The sequence below is a fragment of the Sminthopsis crassicaudata genome, chromosome 1 (genome assembly GCF_048593235.1).
Source record: "Sminthopsis crassicaudata isolate SCR6 chromosome 1, ASM4859323v1, whole genome shotgun sequence".
NCBI lineage: Eukaryota > Metazoa > Chordata > Mammalia > Dasyuromorphia > Dasyuridae > Sminthopsis > Sminthopsis crassicaudata.
This window is the reverse complement of record NC_133617.1, coordinates 319,114,423-319,123,195: the sequence shown is the minus strand read 5'-3', so window position 1 is coordinate 319,123,195 and position 8,773 is coordinate 319,114,423. Positions and strand designations below refer to the sequence as shown.

Below are 8,773 nucleotides of genomic sequence, written 5' to 3'. Positions count from 1 at the left end.
ATCAGCATATTTGGTCATATCAATAACAAAACCAACAGAAATCATATAATTATTTCAACAGATAAAATGGTAACTAATCCTTTCTTATTTTAAATCTTTGAAAAATTTTAGAGTATGGGTTTTTTATTCAAATGGTAATTTCTCTTATTATATTCTCTTTCTCTCTCTCTCTCTTTTCATGTGTATATATATATATATATTGAATCTTGGCAAAAAGTTCTGAAGCCCATATTCAAGTTTCTCTCTTTTCATATATTGCTGCATATTTAAAAATTGTTCTAAACTTTCTTCTATAATTATAATATCTCTCTCTCTCTCTCTTTCTCTCTCTCTCTCTCTCTCTCTCTCTCTCTCTCTCTCTCTCTCTCTCTCTTCTCTCTCTTTTTCCTGAGGCATTTGGTGTTAAGTGACTTTCCCAGGGCCTCACAGCTAAGAAGCATTAAGAGTCTGAGGCCAGATTTGAAGTCAGGTCTTCCTGACTTTAGGGCTGGTGCTCTATCTACTGTGCTACCTAGCTGCCCCAAATTCTTCTAACACAGAAATATCTCCATGCCATTAGTAAGCAAAAAAAGAAGAATTACCATTTTAATATTGTTTAAATTTTACCATTCAAATACTTGTCTGTAAGCCAGAATGTAAGATATGCTGTGAAATTAATAATTTATAATAACATGTCAGGACATGTTTGGATAGATAGTTATACTCAAAGTCAATGTGACTGACTTCAAATTTTAACTCTAAATTATCTTGCTATTTGACTTGAGCCAGTAAATTAGTCATTTACTGCTACTATTTATGTATCTTATTCATCTATCTTAGAGCATTTAGTGCTCTAAGAAGATCAATTGCAAATCAATCACAAGTCTATATTAGTAGAGAAGGAGTTTCCTCACAGGGGAAATAAAATTTTTGTTCAGATTACAAAAATAGAAATAAATATAAATGATAAGAAAAATTTTGAATGGCAATTATAATTATTGTACTTATTTTTTAAAATTCAGCCAATTCTGTTTCTTAAGACCTTATTTTCTTCAGGATTTTTATGCCTTTTACTAAGCTAGTACCTCTTTTCATAATTTTCATGCACCATTCTTATTTTTTTTCAATTTTTATTTTTTCTGTAGCACTTCCAAAAATTCTTATGGTTTTGCTTGCAGTTAGCTTTTTTTCTTTGAAGCTTTATTAATTTAGATTTTTATTTTTAATACACATTGTTTTATGAATAACTTTGAAGAGAAAATCAAAGCAAAAACGAAAAACTATGGGAGAGATTAAAAAACAGAAAAAAAGAAGTGAACATAACATATATTTACCTTTGTTCTCCTTAGTTCTTTTTTTTTTTTTTTTATATATATAAATGGCATTTTCTGTCCAAAGTTTATTGGGATTCTTTGGACAATGAACAATCAAGAAGAACCAAGTCTTTCATAGTTGACCATCCATCACACATTCTTGCGGTTATTGTGTACGTGTATTCCTGGTTCTGCTTGTTTTGTTCAATATCAGTTCATGTAGATATTTCCAGGCCTTTCTAAAATCAGCTTGTTCATCATTTTTTAATAGAATAATGATATTCCATTACCTTCATATACCACAACTTGTTCAATCATATCTAATCTATTCCATTGATCCACCACTCTATTTCTTGGCTAGTACCAAATGGTTTTGATAACTGCTACTTTATAATATAGTTTTAGGTTTGGTACTGATAAGCCACCATCCTTTGGATTTTTTTTCTTTCATTACTTCTCTTGATATTCTTGACCTTTTCTATTTCCAGATGAATTTTGTTATTATTTTTTCTAGTTTTATACAATAATGTTTTTGCATTTTTATTCATATGTCACTGAACAAGTAGACCAATTTAGGCAAAATTGTCATTTTTATTATATTAGCTTGGCCTGGTCATGAACAATTGACATTTTTCCAGTTCTTTAGATGTGACATTATTTGTGTGAGAAGTGTTTTGTACTTGTGTTCATATAGTTCTTGACTTTGTCTTGGAATGTAGACCCCCAAGTATTTTATTTTGTCTATAATAATTTTAAATGGAATTTCTCTATCTCTTGTTGATGGGCTTTGTCAGTAACATAGAAATGCTGATGATTTGTGAGGGTTTATTTTATATCCTAAAACTTTGCTAAAGCTGTGAATTGTTCCCAGTAGGTTTTGGGATAATTTTCTAAAATTCTTTAACTATATCATTATATCAGCTGCAAAGAGTGACAATATTATTTCCTCATTGCCTATTCAAATTATTTTAATTTCTTTTATCTTTTCTTTTTTACTAAAACCAACATTTCTAGTACAAAGGGCATCCTTCTTTCATCCTTGATCTTATTACGAATGAGTTCAACTTCTCTACATTACAAATAATGCTTACTGTAGGTTTTAGATAGATATTCCTTATTATTTTAAGGAAAACTTCCTTCATCCCTCTGATCTCTTATTATTTTTAATCGGAATGGGTGCTGTATTTTGTCAAAAGCTTTTTCTGCATCTATTGATATAATCATATAATTTCTGCTGATTTTGTTGTTGATTTTGGTTAATTATGATAATGATTTTCCTGATGTTGTCAGCCCTGCATTCCTGGCATAAATAAATCCCATTTGGATATAATGTATTATCCTGCTGATAAATTGCTGTAATCTCTTTGCTAATGTTTTACTTAAATTTTTGAAGTAATATTAATTAGAAAGATTAATCTGTAATTTTCTTCTGGCCCTCTCTGGTTTAGGTATTAGTACCATAATTGTGTGATTTAAGGAATTTAGCAGCCCTCCTTCTTTACCTATTTTTCCAAATAATTTACATAGCATTGGAATTAATTGTTGTTTAAATATCTGATAAATTCACTTGTAAATCTATCTGGCTCTGAAGATTGTATCTTAAGAAGTTCTAATGACATCTAATTTCTTTTCTGTTATCCTTGGTAATTTATATTTTTTTGTAAATATTTATCCATTTCAGTTAGATTGTCAGACTTGCTAACACAGAGTGGAAAAGGGGTGAATTTACCCTTTTCATTTTGATGCTGGAGATTTTTTTTTCTTTCCTTTTTCTGATCAAATTAACCAAAGATTTATTTATTTTTTGGTTATTTCATAAAGCCAACTCTTAGTTTTGTTTATCAGTTTCAATAGCTTTCTTAATTTCTGTTTTATTGATCTCTCCTTTGAATTTCAGAATTTCTAATTTGGTATTTAATTAGAAGTTTTTAATTTGTTCTTTTTCTTGCTTTTGTATTTGTATGCCTAATTCACTGATTTCCTGATTTCCTCTTCTCTATTTTATTTATATAGGTACTAAGAGATATAAAATTTCCCCTATGAACTGCTTTGGCTGCTTCACATAGATTTTTGTATGTTGTCTCATTATTGTCATTCTCTTGGATGAAATTATGGATTGTTTCTGTGATTTATTTTTTGACCTAATCTAATTCTTTGAATTAGATTATTTGATTTCCAATTGTTTTTAGTCTATCTTTCCCTGGCCCTTTATTGCATATTTTTATTGCTTTGTGGTCTGAAAAGGAATCATTTACTATTTCTGCCTTTTTGCATTTGATTGTGAAGTTTTTATGCCCTAATACATGGTCAGTTTTTGTGTAGGTGCCACATACTATTAAGAAAAAGACATATTACATTCTAATCTTATTCAGTTTTCTCCAGAGGTCTATCATATCTAGGTTTTCTAGGATCCTATTAACCTCCCTAGTTTCTTTCTTGTGAAGACTGAGTTAGCACCCTGGATTCCTTGGAATCAGCTGGAGTCAGGATAAGCAAAAGTCCTTGGTCTTTATTCTTGGTCTTTAGGGGTAGAAGTGAAGGGAATGGACACAGGATCTCCATGACCTCCCTTCTCCTCCTCTACTGCCAAATTGACCCAGGCTTGTCTTACTCCACCCCCTAATCCCTCCTACAATTATCTGTATACACCAAAAGAGCAAACCAACACAGAATAGTGGGAAGGGCCATTTTCCAAGCATATGGTAATAGAGTATTGTCCAGTTGGTAATTAGCTTTAAGTGCTCTGTTGTCTGATTCCAGTGTATCAACTCAGTTTCAGCCCTTTACAGTTAGATTTGTCTGATTCTGAGAAGGGAAGGTTGAGGTCCTGCTCTAGAATAGTTTTGCTATCTATGTCTTCTTCTAACTGGCTTAAAATTTTCTTTAGGAGTCTGCCTGCTCTACCACTTGATGCATGCACATTTAGTATTGATAGTATTTCATTATTTATGGCATCTTTATCAAGATATACTTTCCTTTCTTATCTCTTTTAATAAGATCTATTTTTACTTTTGCATTATCTAAGACTAAAATTGCCACCTCTGCTTTTTTTCACATGTGCTGAAGTATAACAAATTCTATTTCAGTCTTCTACCTTTACTCTATATGTGTCTCTCTGTGTCAACTGTGTTCCATGTAAACAACATATTGTATGATTCTGTTTTTGAATTCATTCTGCTATTTCCTTCTATGGGAGAGTTCATCCTATTCACATTCACAGTTATGATTACCAGCTCTATATTTCCTACCATCCTATTTTCTTCCCTGAATATAGATTTTTTTTTTTTATGTTACTACTCTGTCCTTAGCCCTGTGTTTATTTTTTACTCACCCTATGCACTACTTTCTCTCCTCTCACCTTATACACTATTTTATCTTCTATCAACTCTTCCTCCCTTCTTTTTTCCTTAGTGTTTCTGCCCTAGCTTCTATCCTGTCTCTCCCTTTGCTTTTCTCTTTCTCCTCCTATTTCTTAATAGATAAATTTAGATAAATGTCTATATGCAACTGAATGATTAAGTTATTCCCTCTTAGAGCCAAAATAGCTGAGATCAATCTTCAGACAATGGTCTTCTGCTTCCCTTCTTTACCTTAATTATAATAGATCTTTTGCATCTCTTCATGTGAACCAATTGTCCCATTATACCTCCCTCCCCTTTCCTGTTTTTTCATGAAAAACCTTTTTTTACCCCTTAATGAGTTTTTCTTTGATGTTACCACATCACAGTCCATTCACAACCATACCCTCTGGAGTAACGAGGATGCTGTCCCAAACTTCCTGCACAACTCTGAACCTTGGTTTTAAGAACAGGAGCCTCTTTTGTTTGCTGGGGGGGTAGCTTTGTCTGTTTGGTTCAGAAACTCTGGTTTCTCAGTTTGCCTTCTGAACTGAGACTGAAAGCTCCACTGACTTGCTCCTCTACTGAGACAGGATTGAGAGTCTTAGTTGTTGATTTGCTGTGATTAAGACCCTCTTACTGGTTTTCCCAAAGTGTATCTGAGCTGGGCTAAACACCTTTTTCACCCCAGTGAAACTGACTTTTTTTGATGTTTAATCTTGAGCTGGAGAGTGGTTTCATTCCATCACATTCTGTTAAGAGGCTTGTTTTCATGTGGTTTTCAAGGGAAACTGGGAGAGCTGGAAAAGCTTCTTGACTTTCTTCAAACATCTTGGCTCCATCCTTAGCTGCAGCTTTTTTTTTTTTTTTTTAAACATCCATTTTCACATTGTTATCTTCTTCTGAGTTAACTCCTTGGTCTTCCTAGCTATCATAATTGCTTTTTATGCTCAAGTTATTTTTGTTGATGTGGTTCTTTGCTTACTTTTCCAGCTTATTTCTTGACTGAACTTTATGTTAAATTTTAGGATCTGTTCAATCTGGAGTGGGGAGCCATTGTCTCAAATTGCAGGCTTTTTTAATGTTTCTGTTTTCAGAGCTAATTCTGATGATCTACAAGTTTTTGACTCTTGCAAAATGGTATGATCAAGAGTCAAATTATCATTGTGCTGATTGATGCTGGTTTTTTTGTTTTGTTTTTGTGGAGTTTTTTAGGTTTCTTTTTTTTTTTTTTTCCCTAAGAAGTATGTTGCTCCCCTGAAGCTGCAAATATCAGAAATATCAGTGGTTCTCTAGCCCTGGAACTGTGAATACTTTTGCAACCACAAATCCCACTGCTTCTCTCTGCCTTAAAATTGGGACCAGGCCCTACAATCCCTTTTGATCCTCTGTAAGTGTTCCTTTCTACCCTATAACTTCGATCTAGAATTGCATATAGACATTAGAGTTATCAATCTGTGCCAATTGCACCCAGTGCCAAAAAATAGTCATAATATTTTTGAACCAGTTCTCTAGCCCTCCTACCATTGTCTCTATGCTAAGAACTTCAAAAGCAGCTGCTCTCTCTGTCATAATCATTTCCAAGACTCACAATTGTTCCTGGTAATGCACTTCAGGCTAGTTCTTATCATAATGTCAAAGATCTTTCCTCCTAACTTCTTAGTTTATTTTAGGCTGGGGAAAAATGGTTCACTCTAATCTTTTCCTGCACTTGCTAATTTGATATTTGGTTGAGGAATTATTTTAAATTATTTTGGAGCAGAAGGTTGTAAGAGTTCAGGTAGGTAACTGCCTGTATTCTACTTAGTTCTGCCCACGCTCCACTGATATTTTTATAATTTCAGAAATAACCTTAGAAGAACAGGTAAAGTGGATTGTATGTGTTTTTTTATGATAGCTTGATGTATACAGAAATAAAATGTAATTAATATGATTTTGCTTTCTCTCTATTCCCATAAGCCAATAAAATCTTTGTTGGAAAACAAACAAACAACAACAACAACAACAAAAAAAAAAAAAAAAAAAAAAACCTGTAGTTCCATTCCCAGGGCTCTTTCCACTTGGTTCACTGAGAAAGTGACCACTAAAAAATTACATGGGTGTATGGATAAAAATATAATTGGACTCAAAGAGGGCTATCAATCAGGGAAGTCTAGGGAAGGGGTTTGAGTGCAAAGACTAGGTGTTAGAACTTGCTTTACACCGATGAAAACTTTGTCATAAAGAAAATGTGATTAACTAAATCCAATCTCACACAATTCTATACATTTTTGAGAATTTGACCCTTATGAAACTCCCACTAGTTCCCATATAAATATTTCACTTAAACCAAGGGTATGGTATTTGATTACTAAAATTAATTGAAAATGGCATTTTGAAATACAATTGCATTTTGCATTCTATATCATCCATGAAAAAAAATGCCTTTGACAATCTCAAGGAAAGAATATCTTTTTTTTTCTTTTTTTTTTTTACTGGCAAGAAATATGCAAAAAAAAAAAAAAAAAAAAATATATATATATATATATATATATATATATATACATAGATAGATAGATAGATAAATAGATAGATAGATAGATATACAGAAACTATATGTAATTTGACCAAGTTCAAATAGCTAGGAAGTAGAGATTTGAAACCACATCTCCTGAATACAAATCTACTGGGATTTTTTTTTTTTGTTTGTTTGTTTTGTTTTTTCTATTATACCAAGATAAAATGCATGCTTTAATGGGGAATTCAGCAAGACATCTATCTTTTATTTTCAAGTTTCTCAGTTCATGTTTGCATAGCTTACAATGATATCAATAGTACTCTAGAAACAAATGAATTTGGTACCCATCAAGCATGAATAACATCTGATAATCAGAAGCTACCAGACAGCCTTTCCCTTAGTAGCATTAAAGAGGTAGCCTGCTTTTTCTAAGCTGCCCAGAAGAGTGTTCCATATGGTGCTGTAATTGGTTTCCATCTTAACTAAAAAGAGAAACTTTTATGTCTCGATCCCTAGATGTCTAGCAAATGAAGAGAAATGAACTTCTCAAATTTCTTCCTTCAGGAACCCATTTGGGTGGCATAATTTTGGACCTCCAGATTTTGGTATCTACATAACTAATTTGAAGAAAATTTAGGAAAACCTTTCCTGTCAGTTTATGCTATTGTTGCTTATTGAAAATCCAGCTGATCCAGGACATTGGACAGTAAGCTGTTCTGAAATGTGCTGTTGCCACTGATGCCACAGCTATTGCTGGATGCTTCACAGCAGGCATCTTCACTAACCAGATCCAGACAGCTTTCATAGAGTCTCACTTCTTAGTGTCATTGATCCTTGGGCAGATCACCAATCCCTGACTAAAGCATCATGTGTTAAACACACAACCACTGCATTGTGCAATATAGATTTCCCAATTTATTATGTGAACTTTACCATTCCATGTAACAATAAGGAAGCTCACTCAGTAGGCTGTGATGGTTGGAGACCTTTAAAGTCCTTTTTATGCATGGTACCATTTCCCATGAACATCCTTGAGAATTTATGTCTAGTCTTTATTTTTACAAGGATCCAAAGGACATTGAAAAGAAAGAATAGCTCACAGCTGAGAAAGCAGTAATAAAAGGCATTTCAGGGTAAATGTTCCTGCTCCAGAATTCGCTGCTACTCATCCACAGGTGGCTGATTGGTTTGAAGGAGTACAGATGCCATCTGTGCCTATTCAACAGTTCTCTACTAAATATTATAGTGCTCATCTGGCTATTGAGAAGGTCTGCAGTTCCTACTGCTCAGATCATTGAGTGGATAGGAACCACCACAGATGTTCTAATAGTATTGAAAAATGTTGACCGATAATAAGTATTGATTTCTCATGAGAAGAACAAGAAAAATAATAAGAACAAGAAATAGTGGATAGATAGATAGATAGATAGATAGATAGATAGATAGATAGATAGATATAGATATATAAATATCTATATTTGAATAGAATTAATCTTCTTAGTAATCTCATATAATTTTTTCAATTAAAATATTATTCTGAAAAGAGATTCATCAGATTACCAAAAGAGTCTATGACAGAAAAAGTTTAAGAACCTATGACTTAGAGAAACATACAAATTCTACCTATTGTCATACCTCAATATTTT

At 32.8% G+C, this 8,773-nt stretch overlaps 1 pseudogene; it reads left to right on the top strand.

Moving 5' to 3' along the window:
• Nucleotides 1-7,627: 7,627 nt before the first annotated feature.
• Nucleotides 7,628-8,480, top strand: LOC141552214 (small ribosomal subunit protein uS2-like; annotated as a pseudogene).
• Nucleotides 8,481-8,773: the final 293 nt, after the last annotated feature.